At 41.9% G+C, this 20,976-nt stretch overlaps 1 protein-coding gene across 5 annotated transcripts in view; it reads left to right on the forward strand.

Moving 5' to 3' along the window:
• The window catches only part of GLI3 (GLI family zinc finger 3), a 287,400-nt gene that overhangs the window by 72,484 nt on the left and 193,940 nt on the right, over positions 1-20,976 (forward strand). The gene's annotated exons all lie outside the window — the stretch shown is intronic.

Raw genomic sequence — 20,976 nt, forward strand, 5'->3', positions numbered from 1 at the left:
TTCTTTACCATTAACTCATGTTTCAAAAAGACCAAAGGCTTTCTTAAAGGGCCAATAAGTAATATATAGAAGAAATTATATTAGGGCTATAATATTTAAGCTTGAAACAGCTCTGAAAAGACACATTTATTTCTGAATTAATCATTCTTTTAAAGCTTTTTTAAAAAAAAATTTAGAAATAGAAGGGAAGTAAAAACACTCATAATCGACTTCCCAGTGATAACCATGGCTACTAACATTTTGGTATCCACTCCCTGCTCTCTCCACTCCCAGCCCCTTTTCTCTCTGCTTTGTGGATATTATTAATCTCCTACTGCGGTCATTTAGGAACTTTATCCCTTCTCTTATAAGTCATGTTTCAGTGAACATCCTTGTAGCTAAGTCTTTGCCAGGAACCTAAATTACTGCTTTGGGTACGTACCCAGCAAGGGCAGGATTGGGTCAAGCAGTATATGTAGTTAAGATTTGTCACAGAGGTGTACAAAGATATGAGTATATAAAATATACTCCTTTTACCCACTGATAACAGTGTTTTCTCCATTACTCAGCCTTTACCAGCACTTCCTAATTTGGTATCAAGGCAAAACCACAAAACAGTATCATATTTCAATTTTCACTTCTTTCATTACATAATGGAGTAAAAAACTAGTTGTCATTTTCTTCTTACACATTTAAGTTTCTTCTTCAATGAACTGCCTCTGCATGTCAGTTCTGTCCCACCCCCCATTTGGGGAGTTCTTTTTATTATAGAGTAACATTTAAAAAAATTTTTTTTAATTGAAGTATAGTTAATTTACAACGTTGTGTTAGTTTCAATTGTATAGCAAAGTGGTTCCTTTATACATATATATATGTGTATATATATATACGGATATATTCTTTTTCAGATTCTTTTCTGTTATAGGTTATTACAAGATATTGAGTATAGTTCTCTGTGCTATACCGTAGGTCCTTGTTGTTTACCTGTTTTATATATAGTAGTCTGTATATGTTAATCCCAAACTCCTAATTTATCTCCCCCCTTCCCCTGCCCTGCTATCCCCTTTGGTAACCATAAGTTTGTTTTCTATGTCTGTGCATCTATTTCTTTTTTGTAAATAAATTCATTTGTATCATTTTTTTAGATTCCACATATAAGTGATATCATATGGTATTTCTCTTTCTCTTTCTGACTTGCTTCACTTAGTATGATAATCTCTAGGTCCTTCCACGATGCTGCAAATGGCATTAGCTCATTCTTTTTATGGCTGAGTAATATTCCACTGTATACATGTATTGATACCACAACTTCTTTATTCATTCATCTGTTGATGGACATTTAGGTCATTTCTATGTCTTGACTATTGTAAATAGTGTTGCTGTGAACATTGGGGTTCATGTATGTTTTCAAATTATGGTTTTCTCTGGTTATATGCTCAGGAGTGGGATTGCAGGATCATACAGTAACTCTATTTTTAGTTGTTTTTTTTAAAAAATAATTATTTATTTATTTATTTAGGCTGTGTTGGGTCTTTGTTTCTGTGCGAGGGCTTTCTCCAGTTGCGGCAAGCGGGGGCCACTCTTCATCGCGGTGCGGGGCCTCTCACTATCGCGGCCTCTCTTGTTGCGGAGCACAGGCTCCAGACGCACAGGCTCCGTAGTTGTGGCGCACAGGCTTAGTTGCTCCGCGGCATGTGGGATCTTCCCAGACCAGGGCTCGAACCCGCGTCCCCTGCATCGGCAGGCAGATTCTCAACCACTGCGCCACCAGGGAAGCCCTCTATTTTTAGTTTTTTAAGGAACCTCCATACTGTTCTAGAGTAACAGTTTTTATATGTGGTAGATATAAGCTACCTAAAATACACAGCCGCAAGTTTCATATTTAAGAAAGAGCACTTATGAATGGGAGCACATGAGACAGATCTGAAGAAGAGGACATTTAAGAACTGTCTGGAAGTTTTTAGAACTGATACTTAACCCCTTTTTCCTGAAGGAAATATGCATGTAGAAAAGTGCTCATATCATAAGTTGCATAGTTCGATGATTTTCACAAACCAAATGTATATGTGAAACCAGCACCAAGCCCCAGAAACAGATGGTCATCAGCATCTTTGAGCCCCCATCCCTGACTTCTACCGGCATGGACTAGTTGTGGCTGTTTTTGTACTTTATAAATTTGTTATGTGGCTTCTCCTCTTTGCTCTACATTATGTTTACAGGATTCATCCACATGTTGTGTAGTTTTGGGTGTTCATTCACCTTGGTCTATGCTATTCTGTTGTATGAATATGCCACAATTGACAAATCCTTCCTACCACTGATGGCCACTGGCAGTTTCAAACGTTTGGTTACAAATGGTACTGCTATAAATATTCTAGTTCATGTGTTTCGGCACCCCTGGTGTTGGGAGTGGAGCTGACATTTTAGCAAACTTTCATGGGCTCACATGCCTCTTTTGTCCTCTCCAACTACCTCTCTTGAGCCAAGTACAGAGCAGCATGGACTTGAAATGCAAGTGTTTCTGTTTTGTCTTTTCTTGCTGTTCCTTTTAGTAAGGATGCGAGTAATGACGTTCCCTTAACAAGGTACTGATATAAATTGTGGATAATGATTGTTGACTTCAGCCTGGGCTCTCATCTCTACATGAAGAATTACATTTTCCATCCTGTTATTTTCTTCTTTATCAGTCCTTGACTCACCCTACTAAATGGAAGGTTCAAATTGTCTTAAGTGGAAAGAGTTTATTAATGTATCGGTCTTACAAGCAACCTCTCTCGGTTTACTAGTTAAATGAAAACCACATCTTTGGGGCAAGAAATTGGATGGAGGCCATGTGCGTGCGTGACTTGAGGTTGAGATGTACCAAATCTAGATCACACTGCTGTGTGATCTTCTGGTAGAATTAAATAAAAGGCATTAAAAAAATTTATAGCTGCCTTTTACCAGCTTTATGTCTGATTTTTTTTCTCTCTCTAGATTCTTTGGCTGACATGAGTTTTGAAGTTCTGCCATATTCACTTATCAGCCTATGGCAAATGCAGTCCTACCAGAGTGAAGATGAAAGGCCGAGAATTAAAAAAAAAAAAAAAATCCATGTGCTATATAAAAATGCTCTACCTTTTAAGGAATTGGAAGAGTTACCTTTATTTCCCTTACCCCTCCCTTGCTCTCTCTTTTTCTCTGAATGTGTAGAAGAAGGTTAAATTCTTAACTTGTTTTTGTTAGTTTTTAATCCATCAGTTGTATGTATATCTATTTGACGGTCATCAGTGCTTTCCAAAACACATCTAACATGACAATTAAATGTCTCAAGGTGGGCCAAAATATTTGTTGCTGTATTTCCAATGTTGTGGGTATCTTTGTAAACTATGAATCACTTTGTATTTCTCTCATCTACATGGGCTAAATTTTCATCTCCACAGCAACTCCCATGAGGTGAATATTGAACGCATGAAAAATCTCAGCCAAGTCTGGGATAGGGTAGTTCGTATCCGTTTCTCTTGCCCTTAGTCTGTTTGCGTATTTTCATCCTCCTTCCTTTAGTGTCCTCAGTGTTTTATCTGTCATTAAAGGACACTATCCTTAAACTGATGAATAGCAAGATAATGTTCTTCATTGACAACCTGGCAACAGTAAACAGGGGCTTAAAAGAATCAGAACCAGCCCCTGGCAAAAGGCTGCCATAGGTGACTCCCCTCTGTCGCTCACTCCCTTGTTTGTCACCCCACCCTGGTTTGGAGCTGTGTTTTTACTTTGGGCATCTTGTTTCTTGGGGTCCCCTTGCCAGGGCCCACATGGACACCCCAGTGTCCTTTCCTCTGGGGCTTGATTCGTTGTTTTTTTTTTTTTAATATTTATTTATTTATTTGGCTGTGCTGGGTCTTAGCTGCGGCATGTTGGATCTAGTTCCCTGACCAGGGATCGAACCCGGGCCCCCTGCATTGAGAGCACGAAGTCCTTAACCGCTGGACCACCAGGGAAGTCCCTGGGGCTTGATTCTAATCAGACAGATGCTGAGCTGCCAGCCCTGGAAACAACATCACTGTAAGACAGTACCTGCAAGTCCCACCCCATTCATTCAATTATTTATTCATCCCCAGAATGATGCTCTAGTGCCTGTGGTATGCCAGGCAGAAGAGATACCAGAGCTAGCAAGATTCAGCCCCTGCCCTCGAGGAGCTTATATTCTAGTGATGGAGATATACAAGTATATAGCCCATTGCAGAATAGTGTGAGTAATACCTTGTAGGTGTTGGGTGGGGAGGGAAGCAGCCTCAGAGGATGGGGAAGGAGAGGCCTGAAGGTGGTCCCTTTCAGTCGGAGCCCTTATTCAGGCCCAGAAGTTTGGGGTTGGTGGTGTAGACACCTGAGTTTCCTGGAAGGTTTGTGAGCAGAGAAGCGACATGTGTTTCTAGAAGGGTTTTAGGCATTGGAGTGAGGATCATCAGGACTTTTAACGTTGCTTCGGTTTTCAGAAATCCCCAAAGAGTTTGCTTTTGCACTTTCGAAATTAAGTTTGAATGCAAGCAATTTTAGGATTCGCAACATTTCCATTTCCCAGTGCTTTTGTATTTTCTTCTATGGTTTGAAGCTTCTTTGCAAGACTGGGTTTTACTTTTTTGATTGAATTTTTCAGAATGTTAGGCGGCTCAGTAATTTTATGGAATCTACTTGCTCACTTTTTAATTTTTTAAAATAAATTCATTTATTTATTATTTATTTTTGGCTGTGTTGGGTCTTCATTGCTGCGTACGGGCTTTCTCTAGTTGCGGCGAGCGGGGGCTACTCTTCGTTGCAGTGCGCAGGCTTCTCATTGCGGTGGCTTCTCTTGTTGAGGAGCACAGGCTCTAGGCGTGCGGGCTTCAGTAGTTGTGGCACACGGACTCAGCAGTTGTGGCTCACGGGCTCTAGAGCACAGGCTCAGTAGTTGTGCACATGGGCTTAGTTGTTCCGCGGCATGTGGGATCTTCCCGGACCAGGGCTCGAACCCATGTCCCCTGCATTGGCAGGCAGATTCTTAACCACTGAGCCACCAGGGAAGTCCCTACTTGTTCACTTTTAAGGGGACTTTTAAGTGTTGCTTTCTGCAATCAGCCTGGCAGAGCACAAAAGAAGTTCAAGACTTGATACCACGAGTAACTAGATTTCAATGAGACTAGGCCTAAGCCTGGCACAAGTGGGGAAGGAGAACCCCACATGCACCAGCAGTGTATTTTGATTTCATGACATGATAAATTGTACAGCTCATTTATATCTTCATGACCTGATCATTGAAATTAAGCTAATTTGTGACTTCTGCTTTCTCACTTTTCATTGTTTATGTGGAGAAATGATTCCATATTTGGGTTTCAGGAATATGTATTTATGAGGGGGATATTTTAAAAAGTAATCCTCCTAGCCCCCATGAAACTCTTGATGTTTCTGCAAATCATTTCAACTCTTAAAACCTTCAAATAGAACAAATAGCAAGACACTTCACATTGGATAAGGAAGTATTTTACCAAAACTTTTGGTGGTTTCTGTGGTTTCTATAGTAGGGTTTTGCTTAAAGCCAAAGATTTTCAACTGATTTGCTATACCTGTCAGGAACTGCAATCTATGAGTAAGCTTTAATTCCTTCATCATTTCATTATTGCTTTCTCTTGCACTAATAAAACTGCTCCTAGAATGTGGAGTTTTACTGCATAAATCTAAACCTGTTTTTAGATTTCATAAGAAATGCATTGAAACATGGAAGTATGTAACCATATTAAAACGCCACCTTTCAAAACTTTGTAGTGCAAGTGTATGTACAGGTTTTTTTTAGTGATTATTTTCTGTTTATGCTATTAAATTAGAACTTACATTTTTACACACACGTTGATTTTTCACCCCACAATGAATTTCAAGTCCATCCAGATAGACCCATTAAACGAATTTACAAAGGCCTGGGATATTCACATTTTGGAGCCATTCAAATTTATTCTTTCTTTATTCATTTATTTGTTTATTTAGTTATTAAAGTGTAGTTGATTTACAATGCTATGTTGGTTTCAGTTGTACAGCAAAGTGATTCAGATTCTTTTCCATCATAGGTCATTACTAGATGTTGAATATAGTTGCCTGTACTGTACAGCAGGTCCTTGTTGTTTATCTGTTCTATATATAGTGGTGTGTATCTGTTAATCCCAAACTCCTAATGTATTCCTCACCCCTCCTTTCCCCTTTGGTAACCATAAGTTTGTTTTCTATGTCTGTGAGTCTCTTTCTGTTTTGTAAATAAGTTCACATTCAAATTTAAAAGATAGAAAAAGACAAGTACACAAAGGTTACTTGAAAAGAGTGGGTGGAAGTTTGTGTTGAAGCATCAGGGCAGAGAGGAAGCCATTAAATTGGCCAAACGAGAATTCTTGGAAACCTTACAAATTCAGGAGTCAAGTGCAAGCTACAGAAGGTCAAGAAAAAGAGACGCTGGGGTCCGGAGAGTTTAGGATTATTGCTCAGTGGTTCTGGTGTATACAGAAGAGAGATGGTGTATTGGATAGAGGCAGTGTTGGGTCCAATGAAGACTTTGTCGGAGAAAAGCTGAACAGACAGAGGCAGCTACACGGCAGAGGCAAGTTGGTGATGCGGATGAACATTCCTCGCCGGCCCCGGGAGGGGTGTGACAGTCAAGGGTGAGCTGGAAGATCACTCTTTAATATGGGGCAGACAAGGAGCAGAATGAAAGGAAAGGCAGGTTCGTGGAGATACACACCTGTCTTGGTTTTATTCCGAGTAATTTATGAGGCCGTTGGCAAGGAAGACTATGGCCTGACTCTTACAGAAAGAGGTCAGTATTGCACAGAATCAGTGTTTGATGGCAGATCCATAATTTGTGAATACTGCTGTTATTGGACAGGTTTGTGGTGTAGCTTTGGAGATTAGGTTGAAAGTATAAAAAAGTGTTTGCTTTTTCCTCTTCTCGACCACGCCTCCCCAGGAGTCCAGAGCCAATAATCCATAGGAAGGAAGACGAATAAAGATGAGCTTCCTTTACTCATTGCTCTGTGAGGCTGGCTGCTTGAGAGCCCAGGGGAGGCAACTTCTCTCTGGCTTGAAGTCGCAGTGGTTGCTAACATTCTGTTGAATGAACTGTGAGATGCATTCATTTTATAGGGAGGGGATATTACATTGGCTAGCTGGACCATACTAGGATTTTTCTTCCTTTCCCTACAAAAGATAGAATAGACTAAAGAGACCCAATAGAATTAATAAAATTGTCCAGGGCAATAAAAGTGCCTGGATTATATGTTTTGGTTGCTGTTTCCTGCAGCCCTTCTTGAGAGCTTTAGTAGAACTGGACCAGACAACGAGAAGAGGATGGAAGAAATTTTATCTGAATGGCTTGGCAGGAAACGTAAAGATTTTCTGCCAAGAAAGAGGAATTTCCACTTGTGTCAGCAAGATGTGAATGAAAGAAGAAAGAAAAGTGCAAAAAGAAATAAACAAAAAATCATACAGGTGCCTTCAAACCCCAAGGCGCAAGGTTTTGGAGCTTCAGAGTCATCGTTAATACTATGCTGTTGAGTTGAATGTATCCCCGAGGGGTTAGAGGGAAGTTGACCAGCCTCTTTGAAAGTCTGAATTAGAGGAGACTCAGCAAAGACTTTCCCAAACCAGATCTTGTCCAAACCTCCTTCAAGAATGTCTGCCTGGTCTATACGCCCACATCCAACAGCTGAACGAGCTCCTTTTCCTTTCCAATAGTCTCCTCCTGACATTGACTTAACTTTCCATTGGTCTACAGCACCAACCCTGTGGCCTGTGTTTCTCTTCTCAGGTGGTTCCAAGTCTAGAAAAATCACAGTCATAATGGCTGTGAGGGCAACAGCCATTCGTTTTTACTGGCCTGTTTTGCTGGGACACACGGGCACCTTGACGTGGATGCGTCTGTATGAATCCAGTGTAGAGAATGGCTGGCCTGGGCCACTTTGCATGCTTTGTGTCAACTCAACCAACCCTATACCCCCTGGATGCAATTTCTCACACAAGTTGCCGAAACACTTTCTCGGAACCCTGACTGAATTTGCTTTTGCCTTTTGATTGGGAGATTCCCAATTTGGTGGGAACAGGAAATCTCCAAACTTGATGCTTGCAGGTTCCTCCTCCATCCTTATTAGCAAAAATACGTGCCAGTCTGGGTCATCCCGCCTTCAAAAACAGATCAGTAGGGATTATATCTGGCTCAGCAGAGGGCACGTTCCCTTGTATTTAAAAAAGGCACATTAAGTAGCTTGATGTGTGGGAAATGACCTCTGTCACCTTCAGCTTTCAGGGAGAGTGTGGCACTTTTGACTGACATGTACTTGTTTGGTTTGTGATTGTTCTGAAAAGAACAAAACTCAAACAACTGCAGACACACCCTAAGTTGGATAAGGAAACCGATCTTTAATCACACACATCTCAGATTTTTTTTATTTAAAATTCATTACTTATCCCAGTGCTTAACACACTGAGAGAAGGAAAAGTCAGGAAATGTTTTCTACCTTAAGGTTTATGAGAAAGGCCCAAATCCTCTTTTCCCCGCCATATAAATTGTCAGGTTTAGAATTATAGGGAACTGATTTGATCGCCAGCTCACTGACTTGGGACTTTGGGGAAGTTCATCTCTCTAAGCCTGTTTCCTTCACCTGTAAAGTAGGATGATGTTAGTACCCACCTTAAGGTTTGGAAGCATCAATACTATTGCTTTGAAATGGTGCTGCCTTATTTTTGGTATGTATTTCTCAGGTGTGCTTCATCATTTCACTGATGGGTGTCCTGAGATGGGCAAGTCAGGGGATGGCACACTTTTTCTGGAAAGGGCCAGCTAGTAAATATTTTAGGATTTGCATGGGCCCTTCGGGCCCTCTGCTCTTATAGGGATAAAGCAGCCATAGACAATACGAAAATGAGTAAGCCTGGCTGGGTTCCCATAAAAGTTTATTCATGGACACTGAAATTTGAATTTCATATACTTTTCATGTGTCATGAAATATTCTTCCTCTTTTGAATTCTTTTTCAGCTATTTGAAAATGTTCAATCCATTCTTAGTACACAGGCCATACAGAAACAGTCAGTGGGTGTAAGCTGCCGACAATCGTCCTAAGAGAATTTGCCTGGTCATTTTTAGTATTGTTCATGGAGAAACAGCAAATGTATTTCTTGGGAAGGTTCAAGTGTCTCAAGTCATTGTAGCAAACCAAGTAGAGAAGAGATTGATATTTTCAATGTAAATTTCAAGCAGGCATACTTTGTAAGTGTTGATTATGGGCCTGATCCAAGATACATTAAAAAAGTGGGTGAAAGAGATGGCCAGTTAAATTATAGGTCATTAACTTGGATCTTCTTTGTGGTTGTGAAACAGCGATTGCTCTCTCCCAAGACCTCCAGCCTGGTGATTGGTGATGGCTCATTTTATATAAGGGGAAGCAGCAGCCCAGAGAAATTCTGTGACTTGCCTGAAGTTCAACCAGTGTAACAGTAGAATCAGTCCTGGAAACTCAGCCATCCACCTCCTGACCCAGGGCACTTGCATCCCACTGTCCTGCTTTGCATGATTATCAAACAGATAATGAGGAGATTAGTGCTGGTACCCGGCATTCATAAATGCTATAATTTATAAAGATCCTTTTCATATTTTGTTTAACCCTCAGGAAACCCTGGCAAGTAAGCAGGGCAAGTTTTATTGTCTGCCCGTTAAGTGAGGCAACTGACAATCCGATATAATTTAAGTTACCCAGGGTCACACACCCATGAATGCTAGAGGCAAGTGTGGGACCTTGGTTTTCTAACTCCTTTTATTATACCATGTTGCCTTATTATATATACGATACGGCAGTTGATGTCATTAATATCCAAACATTAAAAAAATAAATTGAAAAAGAAATAACACCCTGCCCTGGTTCCAGCCCCTGGCAGTGATTTTTAAGTGGAGGTTTGTGTTATGAGAATTTTTTGCTTTCAGAATGCTGCATGTGCCTCCTGTAAAAGGTTGAATTAAATGATTTTAGTTTTGGTAAGTGGCCCATGTAAGTTTATTATTTATTTATTTTGGTACTTTTTGCTTCAGCTCGTTTGGCTAAACGAAGCACTGCTGTATTTTTATTGCATACCCCATCATTAAAAGAAATTGAAAAGACGCTTGTTAGTTTGAATATTGCATGGATGGAAATATATCTGGCACTTTTAGGAACGGTTACAATTCCTAATAGTGCATTTTAAGGAGTCTGGTTTTGTTCTTGATTAAAAAAAAAAAACTTTCTGAAATTTGCTATAATTCGATAATCATCTTTCTTGGGGGAGAGGGTCTCAGCTCACTGTGACCCTGGTTTTATTGACTTATTCAGGATTCCCTTCCAGCCTGTGGGAGGGGAAGTATACTCTGGGGCTGCGTGACGGGCCTTTCATTTGTTGGTAAATAATCCACGCAAAGCTGCTTCCAAGCGCAAGTTTTCCCCTCTTTTCTATAAACCATATTCTTCTTTAACTATTCGACTTATGCCCCTTTCCATAAACTACATACAGCTTTAACTGTTGGCACTATTGTTAACTTGAACACAAACCAAATACTCAGACGGCTTCTGGCATCTAAGTCCGCAACACAATCCCCCAGAAGATGGTGGTAAACATTCCTTTGCACAAATAGCTGTTCAGAACCTGGAGACCCTGGATAACAGGTCCTTTGGTTACAGACTGAAGTCTCCTTTCCTGATAACTTGTATAGGAAGAGGTAGAATAATTTTAACAATGATGATCATCTTCACCTATACGTATAAGGAAATGACAAGCAAATCAGTGCTCAGCTTTCAGAGACTTTATAGTAGACACTTTGCAGGAGTTACTCATCATTGATAATAGATGAGAAAGTCCCGAAGACCTGGCGCTTACCTGAAGGATGGCTTGAGGCGGGTTGCTTAAACTTATTAAGCCTCAGGGTATTTACCTGAATAACTGGGGTGATGGGACTGAGTACCTGGTAGACTGTGAGCAGCCAATGGGATTAATGCCTTTGCACTTGGCACACGACCTGGCTTTTAGCACAAGCTCAGGAATATGAGCAACAGCCATGGTTTAATGATAATTTCTAATGCACTTTCCCTTTATACCTTTCAGGGGGTGCCCTGGTGAAAGCTGAGTTCCCAAGTTTAGCAGGAAGTGATGTTAGGGCATTTTTGGTACTTGTTTGGAAGGCGCTCGTGTATAGATACAAAATAATTAAAAAGTCGCATAGTTTTAAATAAATGAATTTATTGACATCTCCATAAATCCCAACATCATTGTAAGGTGTTATTAATGCATGTAAAAATAGCCTAGCAGGCACTTACAGTCTTAAGAGGTGGGATAAGTAGTTTAAAACAAGACTACAGAAGATAAACTTGTGGGATAATTTTTCAATATATGTGTACTTAATTTGGACTTCTCTAGAGAATTATTGTGAAGGTCATACTTAGGATAGAATTAAAACCAAGAGTAAAAGAAATCGGCTATATATGCAGTCTAAAGTGGTTGGGAAATATAGAAACATAAAGGAAAAAAAATCCATAGAAATATTTTCATGCTATCTTGGTGCATTTTTTAAACTTAAAAAAATTTGCATAGAAATAAATATATATTTGTCTTCCTCCCTTAAAATATTTGGAGGCATGGTAGTCTAGTGGGTGAGTGGACTCGGAATTCCAGTTCAGGCTCTGCCTCTTTCTAGCTGTGTTTTCTTGGATAAATATGCCTCAGTTTTTGTATCTGTATAATGAGAAGCACAAGAGTATTTACCTCATAGGATTGGCACGTAACACCTTAGAACAGTACTTGGCATTCAGTAAAATCCTTTCCTACGTTCATTAAAATGCTTGATTGCACTGTATTTAATGATATAATATTCCATCCTAAGATAATGGACCTCAATTTTGTTCCTGAGTTTTCCCTACTGTAAATAACACTGTGATGAATATCCTTGAACATACATTGTCTTCTTTTCTAATTTTTTTCCCTTAAGATACATCCTGGAAGTGGGATCATTTGATACAGCCGATTATGGAAATATTTTAATAGTGTGAGAAAGTGACTATCCCTTTGTATCCTCCCTAACACTCAATATTATTGCTTTTGCAATTTTACTGTAATATTCCTCATTGTTTGGGGGTGCAAGCTTTATTAGCAAAGGGGTGTAAGTTCCTTTAGGGTAGTAGTTAGTCTCCAGTGTAGCAGAATCCAGTCTGCTACCTGTTTTTGTACAGCCTACGAGCAAAGAATGGCTCTTCACATTTTTAAATGTGATGTGAAAATTACATGAAATTCAGATTTCAGTGTCCGTAAATAAAGTAGTGGGACACAGCCATGCTCATTGGTTTATATCTTGTCTGTGGCGGCTTTTATGCTGCAGCGGAGTTGGATGGTTGAGAAGTTCGCAGACGTATGCTAGGGCATTGATCAGAATTCAAATTCAAATTTATTTTATATTTCTTGACGCTGAGTAGAGAGGTCCAACGGCCAAATCTTTAAGTGGGAGCTTTAGAGTCTGACTGACTGGGCTCCAGGCTCTGTTTGTGAACCGGCTGTGTAACCTGGGTAAGTAACCCAGCTTCTCTGTACCATAATTTTCTTATCTGGCAAATGAGCAGAATGACAATGTCTTTCTGATCAGGATACAGTGAAAAGTAAGCAAGACAGGTGAGGCCCTCCCTATGTCATAGTAAGCAAATGTTAGCTGGATTTCACTGGTACATGGTTAATGGATTTGAATTGGTCAGAAGAATGAGTGAGACTAAAATTACTTATATTTTGGAAATGTAGATGAATTGGTCTTTTGTTTCCTTAATCGCTTTTATTGGGACTTCTTGAATATAAAAATGTATTCCCCTGGCGTTGGGGCGTTAAGTTCTCCTGAATGTGTCTGGAAAGCTAGCAAAAGGACAGAAGAAAGGTCTGACTGTGTCCTGGTTTCTAGTCTCATGCAGAGGAGAGTGGGTGATTGGTGTCTGCCCCGTCCAGTTGGTCAGAGGAGGGGAGAGCAGCGGGGGTACCAAAGCATCCTGTCTTGGCTGTGACCATGAACATGGGCTTTGGGGGAGATTAGGTTTTGTGACCATTCCTGCTTTACTCATAGTATCTGAGCTATTCCTGGAAAGTGTTTCCCAAAGTTGCAGACCTTTGTGGCTAAGTAGCTAGAAGTAGGCTGACCTCTCTAGTAAAAGCGTGAAGAATCAAAACGTGGTATTTTCATTTGGATTTCTCGAATGCACATTTCATAACTAAGGTCAAAGTGGGCAGTGGCTAGAGGGAGCTTCTGTGGTTAGAAACCTGACCCGGGCAGCCCCTGGCCTTGCCCGGAGGCTGGGTCAGCAGAGGCAAGTGCCCTGGCACCATCCCTAATCTTGTCCCAGCGCGGGTGGAGCCTCCAGCTCCTTTCAGTACAGTAATGATATTCGCTTGATATTTAAATGCACTCTCTGGAGGGTCTGATTCCTCCCATGCAGTAAGCATGGTCTTTAAAATGTTATTAAAAATATAATACCACCATATGCTCAGGCTTTCTTATTACCCCACCTTCTAAAAACAAAAACCAGGCAACATAAACACACCAGATGAAGCCAGTTAAATTTGTGTTCACCCCTGCAATTTAAAACATGGTGGAAAAGTTAGGAAATGGGACTTTGATGTTAGGGACGGGTCCAGGGTGGGCGCGAACCTGGGAACCACCATTCAGAAGTGCGGCCAGAAGAAGCTGTCACACACAGAGATTTTTTTCCTGCCTACCTTTAAAAGAAGAGCAGGAATCCCCTGGAGGTCCAGTGGTTAGGACTCGGCGCTTCCACCGCAGGGGGCATGGGTTCGATCCCCGGTCGGGGAACTAAGATCCTGCAAGCCGCCTGGTGCGGCCAAAAATAAAAAATAAAAAATAAAATAAAGGAAGAGCAGGCTCTGCGTCCTCCCATGGACAGGAGCTGGGGTAGATCTCCAGGGCGACCGATAGGCTTGGTCCCATTGGAGAATGCAGCTGGCAGCAGCAGCCTGGACCCTCTAGCCTTGTGAACAGACATCGCACTATTTCTGTTATGACTGTGGGTTGCAGATGTCATTATGGAAAGTTAACTGTTCAGGTCTGTAGGTGCAAAGCAAGGAAGAGGGACTCTTCATTCTTTGCTTATAAAACACTCAAACTAAGTTCTCAAAGAAATTTCTAATACTTAAATGTTCCAGAGACCGTTAACTCGCAGATAGGCATAAATGCGCTCTTAAGCAGAAGGAAAAAAATTGGGGCCCTCCTGAGAATTTATTGTACTGCCTTTGATGTCACTAATTAACTCACTCTGTGTAAGCAGCGACTAGCAGCTAATGGCAGGCTAATAGAAGAAGCTTCATGACATTTCAGAATTCTTAACGCGAGGAAGGGTCTTCGCGAGCTCAAGGAAAACAAGGAAGATCTCTGTTTTATAGGAGAGCCTGCCGGGACTCTCAGGGGCCTGTTTTGGTCTTTTTTTTTTTTTTTTCTCTTCCCATGTACAGGCGGGGCTTGGCTAGTGCTTTCTGTCTGGAACTTTGAAAGCTGGTTAGTAAGGTTGGGTTCATGCTGGGTGATACTGGACCAAGTCACAGCGACTCTTTCGCTGTCCGTGTCATTAAGGCCGAGAAGCATCCTCCCAGAGGTGGGCGGGGGTGTGGACCTCTGATCGGTGAGGGTTCAGAGAGAGGCACAAGGAAAGAGAATGGAAACCCTGTAGGCCACAGGGCATGCCTGGTGAGGCCTCAGATGTGAAGCTGGTGGTGTGATTGGCTCCTGATTTTCCAGATGGCAAGGAGCCCTCATTGTATGATCTTTTTAAAAAGGCAAGAGGCTGCTTGCTCTCTGCTGCCCTGGAACAGCCATGTCAGGTTTGCCCTTCAGTTTATCTAAAGTCTCATCTTGCTTTCTCTCCACTCTTTCTATCCCAGGAGCCCCCTTTGAAGCTGGGTGGAGCTCTGTAAGCTGAGTAGTAGGGAGTGAGGCCAGAAATTGCCTTGGGTTCAGTTGTAACCTACACTTGGGAGCAAATAGTTTCTGGTGAAGGGCTGGTGGGATATGGGTCAGTCTGGACTATGTTTTGTTCTTTGGCAAAAAGAACTCTAGAAATGTTAAAACAATTATGGCATTCGTACTACTCTGATGGAGGGCGTTTTGTACTTTCTCTCCTTCCCCCTTGGGATCTCCTGGTTGATGAAAGTGGGAAGAGAGAGCTACCCGTTAATCCTTGAGCCCATGATCTTTGAGGGAGGGTTGCCACTTGAATTTCTCCAAAGCTTCAAATCCCCCGGCACCCCCCTCGCGTTGCAGGCCTTGCAGTCGGTTTAAAGGTTGCAGACAAAGCGGAGAGCTCTCCCCCATCCATCTGGGCCACTCCCTCTATCATCACTCATTGTCAATGGGAGATGTATGTGTAGCCGCATAAGGGCGATGTCTGACCCCAAGGGCATTGGAAATGTTCTTAGAGAAGGCATTGTTTACTCCTCCCCTTGGAAGCCAGGCTCTAAGACATTCTAGGGAGCAGCCTCTGGCTTAGGCATCACTGCAATCAGGATGGAAAGAGGCAAGGTTCTGCTTATAAAAACTACAGGAACTTCCCCCCCATCCCCCAACTTCCTGGCATAATTCTACGATGCTTACGAATGTACTTAGCCTCTTCTCTTTCATTTCTGATCTCTCTTTGGTCAAAGTCTTAGAGAGAATTCTGAAACAGGGAGGCGAGGACTTGGGTTCCATTGGTTTTTATTCAAAGAAAATCAGAATGTAAATAGCCACAGAAATAAAAGCTGACAAGATGCAACCAATGTATAATAGGAAAACATGAAATAATGCTCTTTCCAAACACAGCCAGGCAATTTCCTGGGAGGAAAGCAGAAAATGATGCTCTGTTTCTTGCTCGGAAGAGGAAGATGGGGCCCCAGGCTTGTGGGAGCACATTAAAAACTGCAGTAACACACAGATGCCATTGGTTGAGCCTCAGCGTGTGAAAGGGTGTGTGTGTAGCCTGTATAGGGCATGTGTGTGTCTTCACGCCTGTGGGGATAAGATGCTTCATGGTACTAAGACCCTGAGGTTGGATGTCTCACCATGGATTTGTCACTGGCACCCTCTGGGTGCTTCCCAGGCGTAGACTTAAGTTGATAAAAACTTAATAGGAGAGTATCAAAGGTTTGAAAATGTCTGTGCATCAAAATGTAATTACTTTTCCCCCCCTTTTATGATGGTTATGGGGGTGGAGGCTGGGAGTGCATACAAGTGCCAGGTATCATTCCCCAAACCGCCTGGGAGCAGACCTCTTGTCCTGTTAACAGGACTTTGTGGCCTCAGTAAGGCGTGGCTGGGATTCCTCTTACATCACTTACTCATCAGGGATGTGGCTGCCTGTTTCTGATTAGGAAACTGGACCTAACACCTTGTCCTGCTGCAGCATTGGGTTCTGGTGAGGATCAAGTGAGATGATATAAAGATAAAGCGCTCTGTAGTGGAAAAGGATTATTTATTTTCTTAAGGAAGGGGGTGACGTCTGCTGGTGAGGGGTCAGGAATAGCCCTCTACGTGTTGATTGAGCCTCAGCCCTGTGTTTTAATCCATTTGAAGACGACTTGATTATATCGTTCAGTTTGGAAATGATGAGACTTCACAAACGCAGACCTTATTAAACACGGAAATATTATTTTCTTGTTCGAATCCCATTCGCCTCGAAATCTTTTCCGAGTCTGCAGTCTTTTTTTTTTTTCCCCCCCTTAACATTTTGTGGCTTCTGTCCCTCTCCCCAGCCGCCCTGTCTTTTGGGCTCACTGAAATCTGAGTGCCACTTTTCTTGGAAAACCTGATATTCTGACTTCAGTTTTGTAATTTAATGATGGAGAGTTTCCTTAGTAAACCAAATTTAGAGTCCTAGAATGCTTATCTTATATCCAGACCTTGAACATAAAAGGCATTTTATACCCGCAATTGTTCATTTAATGAGCAATTGCAGAGTGCAGGCCGGTTAAGGGATTGAGCTATATGCACTATTATTGCAAGAAGTATTCCGAAATACCAGAAATAGGACGTAAGCTCTGATCAGGGAGACTGCGAGCACAATTACCTTCTTTTCAAATCCTTCTGTGACACTGCAGGAGGAAAAAGGACTTTGAAACTTGAAAGGAAAGAGCTTGCTTTCAACCTCAAAAGCTAGGAGGAAAGGGCTCTGAAATTTGCTCTGAATTCCCAATTCACCATTAGCCTGTTTCTTCCTTTAGCCTCAAGGCATTCTCCGCTTTTTGAAAAGATGTTAAGAAATTCAGTCACAATAGAGAGCCTAGTTCTGAACGTGTTTCCCTCGGTCCATTGAGGTCTGGGCTCCAGCCTTTGTGTGGAGTGAATTGAGCTGAGCAGCTAGCTGGTTGGAGAGAGGTGAATGAGCAATCGCTGTGCAGTGGCAAATTCTGGCATAGAAAGAAGCTCCCCCTCTTCCTTTATTTTCCAGTATGCATTCCTGTACAACCCTGCTAGTGGCCATATGTGGCATCGAGCCTGTTCTTAAGTCAATACGGGATCCTTGGTTTATTGCAACTCTTGTTAAGTTTGTCTTGTAATTGAAGCTGCTGTTGACCTTGCTTGGGGACCGTTTGTAAAACCGTTTATTTAGCATAAACTGAAATAATAAACCCTCCTTCTCTCGGGCTGATTGTGATAGGGTGACATTAGTTTGATTTAATGATTAGCCAGCCTGACCCTTCTGCTGGAGAGAGCGGCTTGAATAGAGAGAGTTCACTCGGAAGCACTCAGAAAGAATACTAATGAGCTTGTTAAATTTAGCATGGCTCCAACCACTTTTAATTCCTCTAATGGGAGCAAGCACTGCCTGGGAGAGGGAGAGGGCCAAGGCGCAGGGGGGCAGGGAGACACCGAGAATGTTCCTCGAGGGTCTGCACCGCTAGAGAAAGCCCACCAAGAGAAGTTTGCAGAAAGTAGCTAGCCAGAGCCTGGGACGAGTTGTAAGTATTTGTTCTCTTTTGCTCTGTGTCTCCTGTGTCTTGGGGGAAGAGAGGAGTGATGCTGTTAAAACGGGATTTCAGGGGACAGCTTAAAATCCATGTTCATTTCAAAGAGGTGAGCACGTGTACGTCCCGGGAGTTCCTCGGCCACTAATTCGGTCAGGGGGACAGGAGGTGTTCCTAGTTAGTGAGGCAGCGCAGGGTTTTACTTTTCTATCCGAAGAATTCTCTGAAACTGTTCTTTCCAGTCCGAGGCGAAAGAGCGCTTGTTTCCTGGGTCGCGAGGAGAAATCGTCCCAAGAGTTTGTGAGCGTGCACGGGCGTGTGTGTTGAGTCCTGCTTCAGGCAACACGATTACTTCCTTTAAACCGTCCCTGTAAACAGTCTCAGCAGTGTTGGCCACGAAGCCACTTTTGAGTTTTGAGAGTTTATGGCACTAAGCGTGTCCCATGCCATGTGGGTTGCCTTTGGAAGAGCTTGGAAGATCTGGGACAGTTTCTAAAGTGAGATGCAGGGGCAGCTCTCCCTAGGGGGGTAGGAATTCCCTAACTTCCACTGGAGCACAGATCTACAGAAGGCAAGGGGGTCCCAAGTGGGATCCCGATGACAGTTTTGAAAATAATTTTCTCCTGAAGCTTTTAGTGAATTGCATGTCTCAGTGTGACCCCCGAGCTTGCAGCTGTTGAACGGAGAGAGGCATGAACAGTCGCCTTGTGTTTGGCTGTTCAAGTCCATTGGCAGATGCTTCTGGAGGACTGGGCTGTTTGCTTACATTTTTGCAGCCGACTTCTACTTGTTGCCATGGTGGACAGTATGTTTCTGTCAATAATTTGGCCTGGCGTAGCCCGTCTGCGCTGACTCTCAAACTTTATTGAACAACTCAGCTCAACTGAGCAAGATTAGACAGCCCTCGTCTTTCTGGCTTGCTGAAGTGGTTGCTACATTTATAAGAGCAGGCAGGAATATTGCTTGGAAAGTTTCCTTTCCACTGTAGAGTGCATGCTTTCAAGCCTCTTAGCTGTTTGTGTGTACTGTCAAGTTTTCATCTGAATGCCCCTCAGAATCAACTCAGTACACGAGATGAACTTCATGAAATAATCGTCTGCTGGAATTTTCTGGAGGGGGAGGGTAGGTGAAAATTTGGGAGCATTGACTCTTGTAAAAGTCAGTCTGATGAAAGTTTCCACGTGAAAGAAAATTCTGGCCTGCATTGTACTTTACTAAGGGAATTCATTCTTTTTTTCAGTATTAAATGTTTGAACTTTGCTGATTTCTTGTTATAATTTGATATTCACACATGTTGTGTTAACGCTCATGAAGAAAATAATTTTTAGCTAAAAAGTCACCCCCCGTTTCCACTTACCCCGCCCCACGACTTCCTTCTCCCACCGGTGGGGAGAAGGTGGGAGGGCTGTGATCAGACCATGCCAATTACTCAGTGATTCGTGAAGTTGGATTCAGATGCTCATCCGTAAAGGCATCGTGTCGAAGAAACGCACTGTGTTATAGGGATGCAGTTTTAAGAGAAGAAAAGTTAATTTCTTCTAGGAAGATTAAGTCAAGGGAATCCTGTTTTAAACCTGGAACAGATTAGTAGGGCTTGGTTAGTCATCTTGCCCAGAGAATGCTAATTATATGTCACAGCCCCATTTGATAGGGGCTGTCTGGTTTTCCAAATGAAGGTCCATTCTACAGAATTTGCACCTCAGTGCTATACGGTTGAAATTGGAAATTTGTGCAGGCGCAAATTAGTGGAAAACATGACTTTGGTCATTTGTGCATCATAGGAATTTTTATAAAACCGACTAAGAGTTTTGAAGTGTTTTGACACCCTTCTGCGTTTACATCACTGCAAACCCTCATTCTGTAGTCTGCAACTTTACTGCTAATGAAGTATGAGAGTGGCCTAGGGCCTAAAAGTATTAGTCAGAAGGGAAAATTAAAATGTAGGGGTTTTTTTTTTTTTTTTTTGGAGTTTGTTTTTCAGTTAGCAAAAGCATGGTTGGAATTGCTTTTGTAAAGATCAATGGGTGAAAATGTGGGATTGCACCATTTTCTTTTTTAGTAGTTACTTGATAGATTAAACTCATAATTTATCCCATCATTACAAGGTTTTGGGGTGAGGATCTGCACAAAATAACACTAGAATAATGTTTCACAGTTATCCAGCAGTAGTCAGCAAAATTACTGTAAAGTCCAGAACATACCTCATTGCCTATTCAGTTTTGGAAGTCATTTGCTAGGCTAAAAAAAAAAAAAAAAAAAAAATGTTGCTTATTTCTTCAAGTCCCAAACATAGGCAGAAACATGAGAGTTTCTACTGGCTTTAGGTAGTTCGAATTATTAGTCATCACAAAACAGTAGTTGTTACTGTAGTTTGTATTTTCACGCTCATTCAAATTTATAGCTATTCTTCTGAATTTGTCAAAAGAGCTGTGAAACTGTTAAAGCATACGTTTTCTGTTTTTTTAGAGGCTCTCAGCCAGACATACCTGCTTTATGGGATACTTTGAAGAGAAGTTTGTGTGTTGAGATTAGATGAGTTCAAAATCTGCTCATCTAAATAGTACAACAGTATTGTTATTTATACCCAAATATAGTTTTTGTTTTTAGGATCAGGAACAGGAAACAGCTTTCAAATGAGGTGTCTAAGCAGTGTCCCACCAGCTTGGTTTCCATCAGCACTTATCTGCCAGAGCAGTCTGTGGATTAAACACAGAGCTTGTGTGGGCATAGTTTAGAGTGTGTGTATGATTCTGACAGATGAATTGGTCCACTAGTTGTGGGTTCCGATCGCCAGTTCAGTTTGATTTTATGCCTCGGCTCTTTGATCTGCTATTATAGAAAGGTCATCCAATCACATTGGCAGAGAATCATAGTGGACAGATGGAAAGTTCTTACAGATGAAAAGCAGCAGAAGTATTAGCGAGCTGGTATTTCAGCAAGCCATTGCTTACGTGTTGGAAGTGATGTCTGGAGCCCACCAGAGCATGGATGTAGACCGGCGTAACTGAT

The sequence above is a fragment of the Balaenoptera borealis genome, assembly GCF_965194805.1.
Source record: "Balaenoptera borealis genome assembly, chromosome: 7".
Lineage (NCBI taxonomy): Eukaryota > Metazoa > Chordata > Mammalia > Artiodactyla > Balaenopteridae > Balaenoptera > Balaenoptera borealis.